Source organism: Arachis ipaensis, chromosome B10 (assembly GCF_059453495.1).
Source record: "Arachis ipaensis isolate K30076 ecotype BB chromosome B10, ASM5945349v1, whole genome shotgun sequence".
In the NCBI taxonomy this organism is placed as follows: domain Eukaryota; kingdom Viridiplantae; phylum Streptophyta; class Magnoliopsida; order Fabales; family Fabaceae; genus Arachis; species Arachis ipaensis.
The window spans coordinates 49,862,538-49,880,735 of NC_142435.1; the positions used below are offsets into that span (position 1 = coordinate 49,862,538).

Below are 18,198 nucleotides of genomic sequence, written 5' to 3' on the forward strand. Positions count from 1 at the left end.
TTAATTGATTATCCTAGTTAGACGAATCAGATTGGAGTGATAAGCAACAGGAAATGTAAATTGCATAAAAGTAAAGAAAGCAATAAAGTGCAGAAAGGTAAAATGGCAAGAAAAGTAAATGTAAGAACTAAAAATAAAATGAACATTGGGATCAAGAGATATTGCAATCCTCCAGATCAAGTTCATTTTCATCTCTCCCTCAATCAATGCATTCATTTATCTCCTTGGCAATCTTAAGTGATCGAATTCCAATTTCTTGGTAATTCAATCTCTCAAATCTTGATCAATAGCCAATTCCTTGGTCAATTGCTCATGAGAAGAGATGAAGTATGGTCACTGATTATACCACATGCTTTCCCAAATCAAGTGTTGGTAGGGTTATAGTCACATACCCATCCAACCCCAATTTGGTCCAACATGAGAAAGCATTTCTAGCATGATCTCTTCATTCCTCTTCCAAGGTTCAGAAGAGATCCAAGTATGAATAGCTTCTTTTCCAAGATAACTACCCAATTGGATGAAGATTGAAAGCTTTCTAGTAAAATCAAGAGAAAAGATAGAAGAAGAATAATGAAAACTAATATTGATCCATCAAATTACAACAGAGCTCCCTAACCCAATGAAAAGAGTTAGTTGATCATTGCTCTACCAAAATAGAAAAGAAAGAAAGTGCAGAAAAGTAAAGATGAAAATTGAAATTAAAATTGAAACTTCAAAATTCATAAATAAAAAGTACAAAGAAAACTAAACTACTCCTAAGGAAGAAAAGAAGAGAAAAGGAAGAAGAGTGTGGGAGGGGAGGGGTCCGAAGACCTACTCCCCTTGGAGTGTGCCAATTCACAGAAGTTTGAATTGGTCTTCACTCTCTCCCCCTTCCTTCAATTCTCCGTTCTAGTCCTCTTCAAAGTAAAAGCTAAAGCCTTTATATAGGCTCTCCTAAATTACAAAATGAAATTAAAAGCAAATTACAATGAAATGAAAATTTCTATTCTAGATGCTTCTTGTGGCCTTGATTGGTTGACACTTGTGGGCATGCTTGCTTGAGCTTTGAAGTGGACTTGAGAGAGAAGTGAATCAAATTGAGGTCCGAGATGACTTGGCGTTGTTGCTGCCGTTAGCCATACTAACGCTACAAGTGTGGCGTTAGTGCTAAAGTTAGTGTGGCTAACGTCACACTTGCTACCCAGTTGGTGTTTTGGGGCTTAAAATATGCCTCTGGTTTGTGCTCCAATTTCATGCCCACTATGGATTATTATATATCCTTGGAAAGCTCTGAATGTCAGCTTTCTAACGCAACTAGAATCATCTCAATTGGACCTCTGTAACTCAAGTTATGTTCCTTTGAAAGGGACAGGGTTGCTGGCATAGTGGCTGGCGTTATTGGCAAACGTGAGTGCCAATAACGTCCGCGATCAGGGGCTGAAAATTGCCAGTTTCTGAAGCTCAACTTAATTTCCACCCCATACTATTATATATTTTTTGAAAGTCCTGGATGTCTACTTTCCAACGCCTTTAGAAGCGCATCATTTGGAGCTCTACAACTCGAGTTATACTTCTTGGAAGGTGAAGAGGTCAGCTGGCCTTACTACAGGTTGATACCATGTTCATCTTTGCACTTTCGGGGCAGGTTTTCTCCCTCAAATTTAGTGTCCACCATGTAGTGCCATATATGCTTGGAAAGCTCTGGAATCCTACTTTTCAGTGCCACTGAAATCACCTCATTTGAAGCTTTGTGGCTCAAGTTATTCTTGTTTGAAGAAGGCATGGTCAGGCTGCCGGGTGAGATTTTTGCCTACGTTAATGTCCAAGTTAACTGCACTAACGTGGCCATTAACGTGGGTCTTCCTTTGCTTTGCCAACGTTAGTGGCACTCACCTTTTTCACTAACGTTGGCGTTTCCCTTTCCTTCCACGTTAGTCACTACGTTAATGTAACTAACGTGGAAGCTAACGTGAGTCTTCTAGCCTTTGCAAACGTTAGTGGCACTCACCTTTACCACTAACGTTGGCGTTTCCCTTTCCTTCTTCAAAGTTAATGCCATTAACTTTCTCACTAATGTTGGGGCTTCGCTTTTCTTCCACGTTAGTGAAGCTAACGGGGTCGCTAACGTGGGTCTTCTTGCCCTTTGCTAACGTTGGTGGCGTTAACGTTCTCACTAGCTTTTCAAGCTTTTCTTCCTTCCACTTTAATGGCCACGTTAGTGGCGCTAACGTAGCCACTACCGTGGCTCTTCTCTGCTTCTTTTGGTCTGAAATCAAGCAAACAAGGTGTATCAAAGTAACATACAAGATAAACTTTACTATACTAAGTGTGCTACTAATGCTCAAAATCATACTTTCACTTAGTGTGATCTATTTCATCATATTTACTATGTATATTAACTAAAATTCACCTATGCTTGGGATTTTGTTTCATGCAGAGATTTATCATGCTTTTGCTCCTTTATCAGCAGAAATTGTATGAAAACTGAATTAAAATCTACTGAAAAAATATAGAAAAATAGGCCATGATGCCCTGGCATCAGTAAAGTATGGACTATTATATATTTCTGAAAAGCCCTGGATATCTACTTTCCATTGCAATTGAGAGCGCGCCATTTGGAGTTCTGTAGCTCCAGAAAATATACTTTGACTGCAGGGAGGTCATAATCCAACAGCATCTGCAGTCCTTCTTCAACCTCTGAATCTGATTTTTGCTCAAGTCCCTCAATTTCAGCCAGAAAATACTTGAAATCATAGAAAAACACACAAACTCATAGTAAAGTCCAGAAATGTGAATTTTATTTAAAAACTAATAAAAATATACTAAAAACTGTGTAAAAATAATGCCAAAAAGTGTATAAATTATCCGCTCATCACAACACCAAACTTAAATTGTTGCTTGTCCCCAAGCAACTGAAAATCAAATAGGATAAAAAGAAGAGAATACACTATAAATTCTAAAATATCAATGAAACTTAGCTCCAATCAGATGAGCGGGACTTGTAGCTTTTTGCCTCTTGAATAGTTTTGGCATCTCACTTTATCCATTGAAGTTCAGAATGATTGGCATCTATAGGAACTCAGAATTCAGATAGTGTTATTGATTCTCCTAGTTCAGTATGTTGATTCTTGAACACAGCTACTTCATGAGTCTTGGTCGTGGCCCTAAGCACTTTGTTTTCCAGTATTACCACCGGATACATAAATGCCACAGACACATAACTGGGTGAACCTTTTCAGATTGTGACTCAGCTTTGCTAAAGTCCCCAATTAGAGGTGTCCAGGGTTCTTAAGCACACTCTTCTTTTGCTTTGGACCTCGACTTTAATCGCTCAGTCTCAAGTTTTCACTTGATACCTTCACACCACAAGCACATGGTTAGGGACAGCTTGGTTTAGCCGCTTAGGCCAGGATTTTATTCCTATCCACTGATGCTCAAAGCCTTGGATCCTTTTTATTACCATTGCCTTTTGGTTTTAAGTGTAACGACCCAATTTTTAGTACGCCTAAGACATACCAGAAACTGAGTGCTACCAATTTGTCATCCTAATTATTATCTATTATTTATTATATGAGCCTGATTCGTTGTTAAAAGCGTAGTTAGTTAGCGAGGTACTTTTTTTTTTTGAAAATGTTTGAATTAATAAACAAAATCATTTATAATCAATTCAAAAATAATAACAAATAAAACAATTATAAACAACCACACATAAATACATCACAAGTAGTCAACAACATTCAGTGATTCAGCCTTTATTAGAATATAGACTGTTAGTTAGAACACCCCTAGATATAGCTAAATAATATCTATATACATATATATACATACAACATCCCAGGTTCTGACCTATTCAAGAAGTCCCTAAGCTGGCACCCAGGCTAGCCTAGACTCTATACTCACTTAGTCCCTCTAAACTACTAAAGCGAGGGAAAGTACGTTCTAAGTCTTCAAAACTCAAGTCAGGTGGAATGTCACCAAAAGGTAGAACATCATCTGCTACTCCTCTGCACGATCAGACATTGCCATAGGATGTCTCTCTGGTACCTCATCAAGTAGCCACACAACAGGAGTCTCGTACATAGGATTTAAGTTAAAGTTCATATACAAAAGGGGTGCAGACGTTGGCTGGTCTCATAGTATATACATATAAACAGGAAACGGAGTTCACTCTAGACTCAGAAGACTACCTAGAGCGGAATCCTCTTTGCAAAACGGTCATCAGTAGATTACGGAAGGGTACTCCTGCTTCCATCTGAAGGGGGAAGGGAGAGAGAAGGGGTAAGAACTGGGGAGTTCTTAGTAAGGCCGGGGTTATTAGATAAGTTCATTAATTATATGTTATTTTGCAAACAAATGGCAAGATACAGAAAGCAGTAAATAGAAGATGAAGATAAATAGAGGAAATAGAGAAATAGAAAACAGAACACAAACAAAAGGATACAAGAAAATACAAAACAAACACAGAGAATAGAATACAAACAAGGAAAGCATACATTCATTCAACAATCATAACAGAGGAAATGCACAACCAAGTATGATGCATGTCTGTCCTATGCAGGCCATGAGCTCACGTGTCGGTTTACACCCTGCAACCCGACATTACCCAGGAACTAGTCCTAGATATGGCTTATTCTTTGTAGGTGAACTTCGGCCTACAGAAATAGCACTCCCATAAGTGAACTTCGGCTTACAGGAATAGTTCAATCACAACATAACAACATTCTATAGGTGAACTTCGGCCTATAGAAATGGCACCTCTATAAGTGAACTTCGGCTTACAGAAAAAGTCTAATTACAGCACAACAACTTTCTGTAGGTGAACTTTGGCCTACAGAAATGACACATCTGTAAGTTAACTTCGGCTTACAGGAATCACAACTCTCTGTAGGTGAACTTTGGCCTACAGGAGCAACACCCTGAGATACACAATTGATATTCACTGTAGGTGAACTTCGGCCTACAGGAATAACAACTCACTGTAGGTGAACTTGGGCCTACAGGACCTCTATGGCCAACAGAAAAGTAGCAGATGAATATACAAATATCTCTGGAGTTGTCTTAAAGCAACAAATGACCTTTCAACAGGCCCTCTGCTTGTTCTCTATTCTCTTTATCATATTACTCTTTTCACTTTGTTTTTTTACTCTGCTCTGATTAGTCTGTTCTCTGTTTCTCTTTACTTTTTTTTTATTACTCTTTCCTCTGTATCTATATTACTCTTTTTCTCTTTATCTCTTCACTTTACTCTGGTTGCCCTGTTCTCTGTGTTTCTCTACTCTGCTCTGATTTCTCTGTTTAACGTATGTATTTAAAGCTTATGTAAATTTCGGTATGAATAGTATGCCTGTCCCAAGTATAGGTTCATTAATTCTATACTGAAACAGTTTAACTTTTCATATAATACCTAACCCTAGTCGCAACTCAAGGACTAACTATGTTGCCCTAGTTTGTTCACTAATTTCTGTTTGTTTTTCTGTCATTAGTACTTTACAGACTTTTCCTTAATTTTTATCTCTTCTTTAACTTTTTATCTTTCCTTTATCTTTGCCTCACTAATATGTTTTTACCACTCCCTAAGTGTTTTATGAAGGTAATTATGAGATTCTGCGCTTAAAGTTGTCTTTCTAAAGCTTTTACAGAAAACTGCCTTTTCCGCATTATTTTATTATTTTTATTAAAATATTATTTTTAATTAAATATTATTATTTAATATTTTATTATTATTTATTATTTTATCATTAAATTTTCGAAAATTAACTTACCTTTTACTTTTAACCTTTAAAATTTACTTTTACCACCCGTAACTTTTAATATTTCTACTTTAACCACTCTAACTTTTAGAAATTACCAAATAATCCCTCAAACACCAAAATATTTACCTCCTTACCCTTTCTAAGATCTAAAAGATGTTCTTCAATGTTCTTCACCACACTCAAAGTGTTCTTCGTATATTCTTCAAATTCTTTATCTGTTTTTACCCGTTTTTCAGTCTTTTCAGCAACCAATTTTTACTATAATTCATAATAAATTAGCAGCCACTAAAACCCCATCTTTTCTACATGATTTTAACACAAATTGAACCCCAATTTAAGCTCTAGGGTTCGTTTTTCCAGCTACCCTCAAGAACGACATTCATAGCTTGAATATCATCAAATTTCATCAAAATTTCACCAAAATTTCAACAAGAATCAATCATATAAACAATCAATTTCAAGCACAGCCAAACCATATCATAATCACACAACTCAAACACAATCAATCAAGATTAATTTTGTCAAACCCTACCTTGATTTGCTGCTCCAAATCTGGTTACTCTTTGAAGTGTTCTTAAAGCACTTTTTCCTCCTAAAACACATCAAGAACAACTTTAAATCCACAAACTTTCAACTAACCAAATCTCCCTCAGCATGTTAGGAAGAGATATATCACCTTAGACTTGCTGGAAATTAACGTTTCTTGGCCCTCAAGTCAAGTTAAGCATGATTCCTAAGGAAGAACATCAAGAAAACACATGTTTTGCATGGTTTTCCTTGAAAACTGAATTGAAGAGGGAGGGAGACAGCCATCTCACCTTATTTCCAGCTTGATAAGTTACATGGTTATGTAGAGGAAGAAGAGAGGATCATTTTGGTGAAATCGGAGTTTTGTTTTGAGTTTTGGTTCAGAAGAAATCAAGCTTTGAAGATTAAGTGTTCATGAAGTTTTCTCTCTTTTCTCTCCTTTCAATTTCGGCCAAAGGGAGTAAATGACTGATGCCAAGGCATCTTAGGCTAGTTTCACTAGCCTTTTTCTTTTATTTTTAGTTGTTTTATGCATTTTCTTGAGCCTTAAGTAATCATTTGGGCCAAATAGTCATGCTTGTCTTAAATCATTCAACATGAAGATTTTGATGCAAATTCCATGAGTTTTTAGTTATATTACTTGAATGCTATGAATGGAAGATTTCTCATGAAATTTTGCAAGACTTTGATGCAATTGTTTGGATGATTTCAGGGAAGAAGAGGCTAGGCAAGGAAGCAACAAAATCAATAAAGGAAGCTTGAATATCACATGTGGAGTTTAAGTTCCAGTTTAAGCTTAAACTGGAACTTAAACTACCAAGCCATATAATGCTGGAATTGAAGTTTAACCTCCAGTTTAACCTTAAACTGGAGGTTAAACGCCAGAAGTGAGAATCTCACCAGGGGAGCATTTCCACGTTTAACCTCCAGTTTAACCTTAAACTGGAGGTTAAACGCCAGAAGTAAGAAAGGCACCAGGAGCATTCCACGTTTAAGCTCCAGTTTAACCTTAAACTGGAGCTTAAACGTGTTCGACTATTTTTCTCCTCCAGGGTTGCTTTCTCATTTCCACGTTTAAGCTTCAGTTTAACCTTAAACTGAAGCTTAAACGTGCTCGAGCTTGTGCCTCCAGGGAGTGCCAGCGTTTAAGCTCCAGTTTAAGCTTAAACTGGAGCTTAAACGTGTTATATGGAACAGCTTGACCATGCCTTCTTCAAACATAAATAACTTGAGCTACAAAACTCCAAATGAGGTGATTCAAAATGCATTGGAAAGAAGACATCTAGAGCTTTGCAAGAATATATGGCATGCATGGTGGATACTAAAAATTGAGGGAGAAAACAGCCCCGTAATGTGCATAGAAGAGCATAGTACCAACATGCAATCAGGCCAGCTGACCTCTTCACCTTCCATGGAGTATAACTCGAGTTGTAGAAATCCAATTGAGGTGCTTCCAGTTGCGTTAGAAAGCTGACATCCATAGCTTTCCAACGAGGTATAATAGTCTATATTTGGCATCAAATTGGCAAGGTTGACAAGAGAACAAAGTGATGACTCAAGAAAGGGGGGTGCAACATTTGAGTGTAGTTTAATGGATCATTATCCTTTTTGGATCAATTATGTCACTCTACCCTTCAAGCAAGCAAGGCCCATCAACAACACCAAATCAAGGCCACAAGAATCATCTAGAATAGTTTATTTTCATTTGATTGTAATTTGCTTTGAATTTCATTTTCATTTTGTAATTTAGGGAGCCTATTTAAAGGCCTTAGTTTCTGCATTGGAGACACACTGGATGAAAGGGGAATCCAGCCCCTGAGGGGGCATCGGGGAACTTTGGATCATTTTCTTGAGTTTTGTAATTGAATTCAGAGCTATGACTCACTAAACCCCTTTCATTGGGTTAGGGAGCTCTATTATAATTCAATGAATCAATAATAGTTTATTCTTCTTCTTCAATCTTTTCTCTTGAATTTTGTTAGAAAGCTTCTCGATCTAATTCCATTGGTTAGTTGTCTTGGGAAAGAGACTATCCATAATTGGAATCCTTCGGAACCTTGGGAAAGGAATGGAGGATTCATGCTAGAGAAGCTTTCTCACAGTGAATTGGATTGGGATTTGGATGGATATTGTGACATGTAATCCTACCAAATTGTGGTTCATGAAACTGTGTGGTATAATCAGTGATCGAGCATCATCTCTTCTTACAAACATTTAAACCAAGGGATTGGGAATTTGTTTGTTTTTAGAGAGAATTGGTGAGCCAAGGGATTGGGATCCAATCATATAAGATTGCCAAGCAAAATTCAATGAACGCATTGGTTGAGGAAGAGATAAACATGTTTTGATTCGGAGATCTCAATATCTCCTAAAACCCAATGAATTCCCCATCTCCGATTTCCACTTTCTCTTTACATTCTGCAATTAAATTCATGCAATCAACCCCATCCCTTTTAATTTCAGCAATTTAGCTTCTCGCTCTTTAATTCATGCAATTTTACATTCCGCAATTCTCATCTAAATCTTGATTCCGCTCAACTAGAACATACTTCTAATCCGAATTGCTCACTCAACCAATCCTTGTGGGATTCGACCTCACTCTATTGTGAGTTTTTACTTGACGATAATCGGTGCACTTGCCGGAAGGAATTTTGCCGATCGTGCAATTTCCTAAATCGTAGCATAACAAGTTTATGCGCATCAATGACCAGCCTTGGAGTGTGTTGGGGGTGTAAGGTGAGTTGTGATTGGTTGGCTTGGAGGTGGATTAAAATAATATTAAAATATCTCAGGTGTATAACTACTAAAACTAGGTGTATCGGAACACTCGTAAAAAACATCTCTAAAAATTATTTTCTGAGCTACTAGCATAAATGACACTAGTAAAATATTTATTATGAGAATAAAACATGTATAATGAGGCCTTAGCATTGCTAAAGTCATCAGAGAGTGCTGGTGCTAAGCTGCACTAGTAAACCGTAAACCCGGTTAAACCGATTTTCTATTTTTAACTAAAACAAATCAGGTAACCTTATAATATCATTCAAGCATATTCTAATACTAATATAATGATAATATTATACTATTATCTCTCTTATCTCATGAATCAAGTCCGGTTCGTCAAACTGAGACTACTTACGAAAAACCGAATCAAAACTCCTAACTGATACGGTTCAAAAACTAGGTTCTTCGTGACCGCATTATCGAGCTTGCCTCAGAAAAGGTTCTAGCTTAAGGATGACATAATGACAATGAGTATCGAGATACTTGTTGATATAGAAGAGGTGTTCTCTTTACTAGTCTTCCGGAGAAATCCGTGCCTTTAGGAAAGATCTCGCGTACTCGAAAAACGGGGTTGTTACATTAAGGGCTATTGGCTTTTTGCTCTTGCCTTTTGGTTTAAAGAGCTTTTGGCTTTTTCTGCTTGCTTTTTTCTTTTTTCTCCCTTTTTTTTCGCATTTTTTTTCTGCAAGCTTTGTTCTTCACTGCTTTTTCTTGCTTCAAGAATCATTTTTATGATTTTTCAGATTATCAGATAACATGTCTCCTTTTTCCTTATTCTTCAAGAGCCAACATATTTAACATTCATAAACCACAATAGCAAAAGACATATGCACTGTTCAAGCATTCATTCAGAAAACAAAAAGTATTGTCACCACATCAAAATATTTAAACCAGTTTCAAGGATGAATTCGAAACCATGTACTTCTTGTTCTTTTGTAATTAAAACAGTTTTCATTTAAGAGAGGTGATGGATTCATAGGACATTCATAACTTTAAGACATAGACACTTAAATACTAATAATCATGTAATAAGACATAAACATAAATAAAACATAAAGCATAGTAAACGAAAAACAGGAAAATAAGAATAAGGAGATTAAGGAACGGGTCCACCTTAGTAAGGGTGGCGTCTTCCTCTTCTTGAAGAACCAATGGTGCTCTTGAGCTCCTCTGTGTCTCTTCCTTGCCTTTGTTGCTCCTCCCTCATAGCTCTTTGATCTTCTCTAATCTCATGGAGGATGATGGGGTGCTCTTGGTGCTCCATCCTTAGTTGTCCCATGTTGGAACTTAATTCTCCTAGGCAGGTGTTGATTTGCTCCCAATAATTCTGTGGAGGAAAGTGCATCCCCTGAGGCATCTCAGGGATTTCATGGTGAGGAATTTCCTCATGCTGTTGTTGAGGTCCATGATCTCTTGTTTGCTCCATCCTTTTCTTAGTGATGGGCTTGTCCTCTTCAATGAGGATGTCTCCCTCTATGTCAATTCCAGTCAAATTGCAGAGGTGACAGATGAGGTGAAGAAAGGCTAACCTTGCCAAAGTGGAGGACTTGTCAGCCACCTTATAGAGTTCTTCAGGTATAATCTCATGAACTTCCACTTCCTCCCCAATCATGATACTATGGATCATGATGGCCCGGTCTATAGTAACTTCAGACCGGTTGCTAGTAGGAATGATTGAGCATTGAATGAACTCCAACCATCCTCTAGCTACAGGCTTAAGGTCCAGTCTTCTCAATTGAACCGGCTTGCCTCTTGAGTCAACCTTCCATTGAGTTTCTTCCACACATATGTCCATGAGGACTTGGTCCAACCTTTGATCAAAGTTGACCCTTCTAGTGTAGGGGCGTGCGTTTTCTTCCATCACTGGCAAGTTGAACGCCAGCCTTACATTTTCTGGACTAAAATCTAAGTATTTCCCTCGAACCATGGTAAGCCAACGCTTTAGATTCGGGTTCACACTTTGATCATAGTTCCTAGTGATCCATGCGTTTGCATAGAACTCTTGAACCATTAGGATCCTGACTTGTTGAATGGGATTGGTGAGAACTTCCCAACCTCTTCTTTGGATCTCAAGTCGGATCTCTGGATACTCATTCTTTTTGAGCTTGAAAGGAACCTCAGGGATCACTTTCTTCTTGGCCACAACTTCATAGAAGTGGTCTTGATGGACCTTTGAGATGAATCTCTCTATCTTCCATGACTCAGAAGTGGAAGCAATTGCCTTTCCCTTCCTCTTTCTAGAGGTTTCTCTGGCCTTAGGTGCCATTAATGGTTATGGAAAAACAAAAAGCAATACTTTTACCACACCAAACTTAAAATTTTTCCTCGTCCCCGAGCAAAAGAAGAAAGAAAGAAAGAAGGAGAATAAGAAGAGAAATGGAGGAGAGGGAGAGAAGGGTGTATTCGGCCAAGGTAGTGAAGAGAGGGTTGTGTTATGTGAAAATGAAGAAGGAAGGAGGGGTTTATATAGGAGTGGAGGGGTTAGGGTTCGGCCATTAGAGTTGGGTTTGGAAGGGAAAATAGTTTAAATTTGAAGGTAGGTGGGGTTTTTGGGGAAAAGAGGATAGATGTGAGTGGTGAAGAGGTGATGGAGAAGAGTGATTGAGGTGATTGGTAAAGGGTATTTGGGGAAGAGAGTTATGAAAAGGTGTGAAGAGGAGAGAAGAAGTGGTGGGGATCCTGTGGGGTCCACAGATCCTCTGGGGTCCACAGATCCAGTGGGGTCAAGGACTTAACATCCCTGCTCCAATTAGGCGTGTAAAATGCCCTTGCTGTGCAATCCTGGCGTTTAACGCCAGACTGCTGCTTGTTTCTGGCATTAAACGCCCAAATATAGCCTGTTTCTGGCGTTTAACGCCAGGTAGATACTTGTTTCTGGCGTTAAACGCCATCTTGGTGCTTGTTTCTGGCGTTAAACGCCAGACAGATGCTTGTTTCTGGCGTTTAAACGCCAGATTGTTCCTCCTCCAGGGTGTGCTGTTTTTAATGTTGTTTTTCATTCTGTTTTTGATTTTTCAGTAGTTTTTGTGACTCCACATGATCATCAACCTAATAAAACATGAAATAAAATAAAAGAAAATAAAATAGATATGATTAAATAACATTGGGTTGTCTCCCAACAAGCGCTTCTTTAATGTCAATAGCTTGACAGTGAGCTCTCATGGAGCCTCACAGATGTTCAGAGTATTGTTGAAACCTCCCAACACCAAGCTTAGAGTTTGAATGTGGGGGTTCAACACCAAACTTAGAGTTTGGTTGTGGCCTCCCAACACCAAACTTAGAGTTTGACTGTGGGGGCTTTGGTTGACTCTGCAGTGAGAGAAGCTTTTCATGCTTCCTCTCCATGGTTACAGAAGGAGATCCTTGAGTTTTAAACATAAGGTTGTCCTCATTCAGTTGGAGGACCAACTCTCCTCTGTCCACATCAATCACAACTCTTGCTTTGGCTAGGAAGGGTCTTCCAAGGATGATGGATTCATCCTCATCCTTCCCAGTGTCTAGGATTATGAAATCAGCCAGGATGTAAAGGCCTTCAACCTTTACTAGCACGTCCTCTACTAGTCCATAAGCCTATTTTCTTGAGTTGTTTGCCATCTCTAATGAGATTCTGGTAGCTTGCACCTCAAAGATCCCAAGTTTTTCCATTACAGAGAGTGGCATTAAGTTTATTCCTGACCCCAGGTCACACAGAGCCTTCTCAAAGGTCATGGTGCCTATGTTACAAGGAATTATGAATTTACCAGGATCCTGTTTCTTTTGAGGTAATTTCTGCCTATCCAATGCATTTAGTTCATTGGTGAGCAAGGGAGGTTCATCTTCCCAAGTCTCATTACCAAATAATTTGGCATTCAGCTTCATGATTGCATCAAGGTACTTAGCAACTTGCTCTTCAGTAATGTCTTCATCCTCTTCAGAGGATGAATACTCATCAGAGCTCATGAAGGGTAGAAGGATGTTCAATGGAATCTCTATGGTCTCTAGATGAGCCTCAGATTCCTTTGGTTCCTCAAAGGGAAACTCCTTATTGGTCACTGAGCATCCCAGGAGGTCTTCCTCACTAGGATTCACGTCCTCCTCCTCCCTTGTAGGTTCGGCCATGATTGTCAAATCAATGGTCTTGCACTCTCTTTTTGAATTTTCTTCTGTATTGCTTGGGAGAGTACTAGGAGGAGTTTCGGTGACCCTTTTACTCAGCTGGCCCACTTGTGCCTCCAAATTTCTAATGGAGGACCTTGTTTCATTCATGAAACTGAAAGTGGTCTTAGATAGATCAGAGACTATATTTGCTAAGCTAGATGGATTCTGCTCAGAATTCTCTTTCTGTTGCTGAGTGGATGATGGAAAAGGCTTGCTATTGCTAAACCTGTTTCTTCCACCATTATTAAAGCCTTGTTGAGGCTTTTGTTGATCATTCCATGAGAAATTTGGATGATTTCTCCATGAGGGATTATAGGTGTTTCCATAGGGTTCACCCATGTAATTTACCTCTGCTATTGCAGGGTTCTCAAGATCATAAGCTTCTTCTTCAGAAGATGGCTCTATAGTACTGTTGGATGATTCCTTCAATCCATTCAGAATCTGAGAGATCATATTGACTTGCTGAGTCAATATTTTGTTCTGAGCCAATATGGCATTCAGAGTATCAATTTCAAGAACTCCCTTCCTCTGAGGCGTCCCATTACTCACAGGATTCCGTTCAGAAGTGTACATGAACTGGTTATTTGTAACCATGTCAATGAGTTCCTGAGCTTCTGCAGGCGTTTTCTTTAGGTGAATGGATCCACCTGCAGAATGGTCCAGTGACATCTTTGATAGCTCAGATAGACCATCATAGAATATATCCAGGATGGTCTATTCTGAAAGCATGTCAGAAGGACACTTTTTGGTCAGTTCCTTGTATCTCTCCCAAGCTTCATAGAGGGATTCACCTTCTTTCTATTTGAAGGTTTGAACATCCACTCTAAGCTTGCTAAGCTTTTGAGGAGGAAAGAACTTGGCTAAGAAAGCTGTGACCAGCTTATCCCAAGAGTTCAAGCTATCTTTAGGTTGAGAGTCCAACCATACTCTAGCTCTGTCTTTTACAGCAAATGGCAAAAGCATAAGCCTGTAGACCTCGGGATCAACCCCATTGGTCTTAACAGTATCACAGATTTGTAAGAATTCAGTTAAGAACTGAAAAGGATCTTCAGATGGAAGTCTATGAAACTTGCAGTTCTGTTGCATCAGAGAAACTAATTGAGGCTTTAGCTCAAAATTGTTTGCTCCAATGGCAGGGATTGAGATGCTTCTTCCATGTAAATTGGAATTTGGTGAAGTAAAGTCACCAAGCATCTTCCTTGCATTGTTATTATTTTTGGCCATGTCTCCTTCTTTTTCAAAAATTTCTGTCAGATTTTCTCCAGAGAGTTGTGCTTTAGCTTCCCTTAGCTTCCTCTTCAGAGTCCTTTCAGGTTCAGGATCAGCTTCAACAAGAATGTTCTTATCCTTGTTCCTGCTCATATGAAAAAGAAGAAAACAGAAAAGAAAATATGGAATCCTCTATGTCACAGTATAGAGATTCCTCATGTAAGTATAAGAAAAGAAGAATAGAGGAAGGAAAAGATAAGAATCCAAACACAGAGGGAAAGAGTGGGTTCGAATTCTTGGGTGGAAGAGAAGTGTTAGTAGATGAATAAATAATTACAAGGAGATGAGAGAGGGAAGAATTCGAAAATTAAATAAAATAAAATAATTTTTTTTTGTTTTTAATTTAAAATTAACGTTGAAATTCGAAAATAAGAAAAGAAATAAAATTAAAATTAAAATTTAAAATAATTAAAAAGAAATTTTGAAAAAGAGGAAGGTGATTTTTGAAAATCAGAGAGAGAATTAGTTAGGTAGTTTTGAAAAAGATATGATTAAAATAGTAAACTTTTAAAATCAAACAAAAAGTCAAGTAGTTAATTGAAAATGATTTGAAAATCAATTTTTGAAAAGATAAGAAGTTAGAAAAGATTTTGAAATTGATTTTGAAAAAGATGTGATTGAAACTTATTTTGAAAAAGAAATTTAAAAAGATTTGATTTTTGAAATCAAAGTTGATTACTTGACTAACAACAAACAAAAGATATGATTTTAAAATTTAAAGATTGAACCTTTTTTACTAGGTAAGTAACAAACTTAAAATTTTTGAATCAATCACATTAATTGTTAGTAAAGATTTTGAAATTATGAAACAAAATAAGAAAAATATTTTTTGAAAATCAATTTGAAATTTTCGAAAATATGAAAGAAAAAATGAAAAAGATTTGATTTTTGAAAAAGATTTGAAAAAGATAGGATTTTTAAATTGAAAATTTGATTTGACTCATAAGAAACAACTAGATTTTAAAAAATTTTGAAAAAGTCAACTCAAATTTTCGAATTTTATGAGATGAAAAAGGGAAAGATATTTTTTTTATTTTTGAATTTTTAATGAAGAAAGAGAAAAACACAAAAAATGCACAAGACATAAAAATTTTGGATAAAAACAAAGAAAACATGCAAGAACACTTTGAATACAAAGATGAACACTAAGAACACTTTGAAGATCATGATGAACATCAAGTATGTATTTTTGAAAAATTTTCAAACAAAAAAAACATGCAAGACACCAAACTTAGAAATTTTTAATATTTAGACACTAAGAATTCAAGAATGCATATGAAAAATAAGAAAAGACACAAAACATAAAAATGCAAAGATCAAACAAAGAAGATCATCAAGAACAACTTGAAGATCATGAAGAACACATGCATGAATTTTCGAAATTTTAAAGAAAAATTAAAAGCATGCAATTGACTCCAAACTTAAAAATTGACACTAGACTCAAACAAGAAACACAAAATATTTTTGGTTTTTATGATTTTATTAATTTTTTTGGATTTTTCAAAAATTCTTTTGAAAAGGAAAATAAGGATTTCAAGATTTTTAATAGGAATTTCAGGAATCTTGCAATGTTAGTCTAAAGCTCCGGTCCAGGAATTAGACATGGCTTACTAGCCAGCCAAGCTTTCAGTGAAAGCTCCGGTCCAAAACTCTAGACATGGCCAATGGCCAGCCAAGCTTTAGCAGATATAAATCAGACATACAACAGCTGATACTTCATCCAACTTCATTCTATGCTGATAAGTGGAAGCCCCAGTCCAAATGAATTAGACATGGCTTTACAGCCAGCCAGGCTTCAACATGCTTCATGAAACTCTAGAATTCCTTCTTAAAAATTCTGAAGAACATAAATTAAATTTTTTTTTTGAAAATATTTATTTATTTTTTTGAAATTTTCAAAAATAAGAATAATAAAAAAAAAGATAAAAATTAAAATAAAATTACCTAATCTGAGCAACAAGATGAACCGTCAGTTGTCCAAACTCGAACAATCCCTAGCAACGGCGCCAAAAACTTGGTGCACGAAATTGTGATCATCAACAATGGCGCCAAAGACTTGGTGCTCTCAAACGTGAATCACACTTTGTCACAACTTCGCACAACTAACCAGCAAGTGCACTGGGTCGTCCAAGTAATAAACCTTACGTGAGTAAGGGTCGATCCCACGGAGATTGTCGGCTTGAAGCAAGCTATGGTCACCTTGTAAATCTCAGTCAGGCGGATTCAAATGGTTATAGGGAATTGATAATTAAAACATAATTAAAATATAAACTAGGATAGAGATACTTATGTAATTCATTGGTGAGAATTTCAGATAAGCGTATAGAGATGCTTTCGTTCCTCTTGAACCTCTGCTTTCCTGCTGTCTTTATACAATCATTCCTACTCCTTTCCATGGCAAGCTGTATGTTGGGCATCACTGTTGTCAATGGCTACATCCCGTCCTCTCTGTGAAAATGGTCCAATGCACTGTCACTACATGACTAATCATCTGTCGGTTCTCGATCATACTGGAATAGGATTTACTATCCTTTTGCATCTGTTACTACGCCTAGCACTCGCAAGTTTGAAGCTCGTCACAGCCATCCCTTCCCAGATCCTACTCAGAAGACCACAGACAAGGTTTAGACTTTCTGGATCTCAGGAATGGCCGTCCATGGGTTCTAACTTATACCACGAAGACTCTAATATCTCGGACTCGGTCCCCTGTATTAGATATCTAAGAGATACTCATTCTATCTCATCTTCATGTAGAACGGAAGTGGTTGTCAGGCACGTGTTCATAAGTGAGAATGGTGATGAGCATCACATAATCATCACATTCATCATGTTCTTGGGTGCGAATGAATATCTTTGCATTAATACTCGAGGAACAGCAGAGCTCCACACCTTAATCTATGGTGTGTAGAAACTCTACCACTGAAAATACATAAGAACAAGATCTAGGCATGGCCGAGAGGCCAGCCTCCATGATCTCAGAACTAAACGTCCAAAGATCCCCCAAAGATGTAAATACAATAGTAAAAAGTCCTATTTATACTAAACTAGTTACTAGGGTTACAGAGATAAGTAAATGACGAAAAAATCCAGTTCCGGGGCCCACTTTGTGTGTGCTTGGGCTGAGCATTAAAGCTTTCATGTGGAGAGGTCTTTCTTGGAGTTGAACACTAGTTTGTAACCTGTTTCTGGCCTTTAACTCTGCTTTGCAACCTATTTCTAGCGTTTAACTCCAGAATAGGACAGAGAGCTGGTGTTGAATGCCAGTTTGCATCATCTAAACTCAGGCAAAGTATAGACTATTATATATTGCTGAAAATCCCTGGATGTCTACTTTCCAACGCAATTAAGAGCGTGCCATTTGGAGTTCTGTAGCTCCAGAAAATCCACTTTGAGTGCAGGGAGGTCAGAATCCAACAGTATCTACAGTCCTTCTTCAACCTTTAAATCTGATTTTTGCTCAAGTCCCTCAATTTCAGCCAGAAAATACCTGAAATCACAGAAAAACACACAAACTCATAGTAAAGTCCATAAATGTGAATTTTATTTAAAAACTAATAAAAATATACTAAAAACTAACTAAATCATACTAAAATTTGTGTAAAAATAATGCCAAAAAGCGTATAAATTATCCGCTCATCAGCATGCCACTTGAGTTCTGGGCGTGGCTGATAAACCACTATTTTATAGTTTATCTTATGCTTAATTGAGTGGATTTTATCAACTCTTTACCCACTTATTCATACTA

General features: G+C 37.4%; 1 non-coding gene across 1 annotated transcript; it reads left to right on the top strand.

The window, feature by feature from the left end:
- The first annotated feature begins 13,907 nt into the window (after positions 1 to 13,907).
- On the top strand, positions 13,908 to 14,015 carry LOC148579987 (small nucleolar RNA R71). The gene has a single exon (XR_015899603.1). It is a non-coding gene; the product is annotated as a small nucleolar RNA R71 (small nucleolar RNA).
- Positions 14,016 to 18,198: the final 4,183 nt, after the last annotated feature.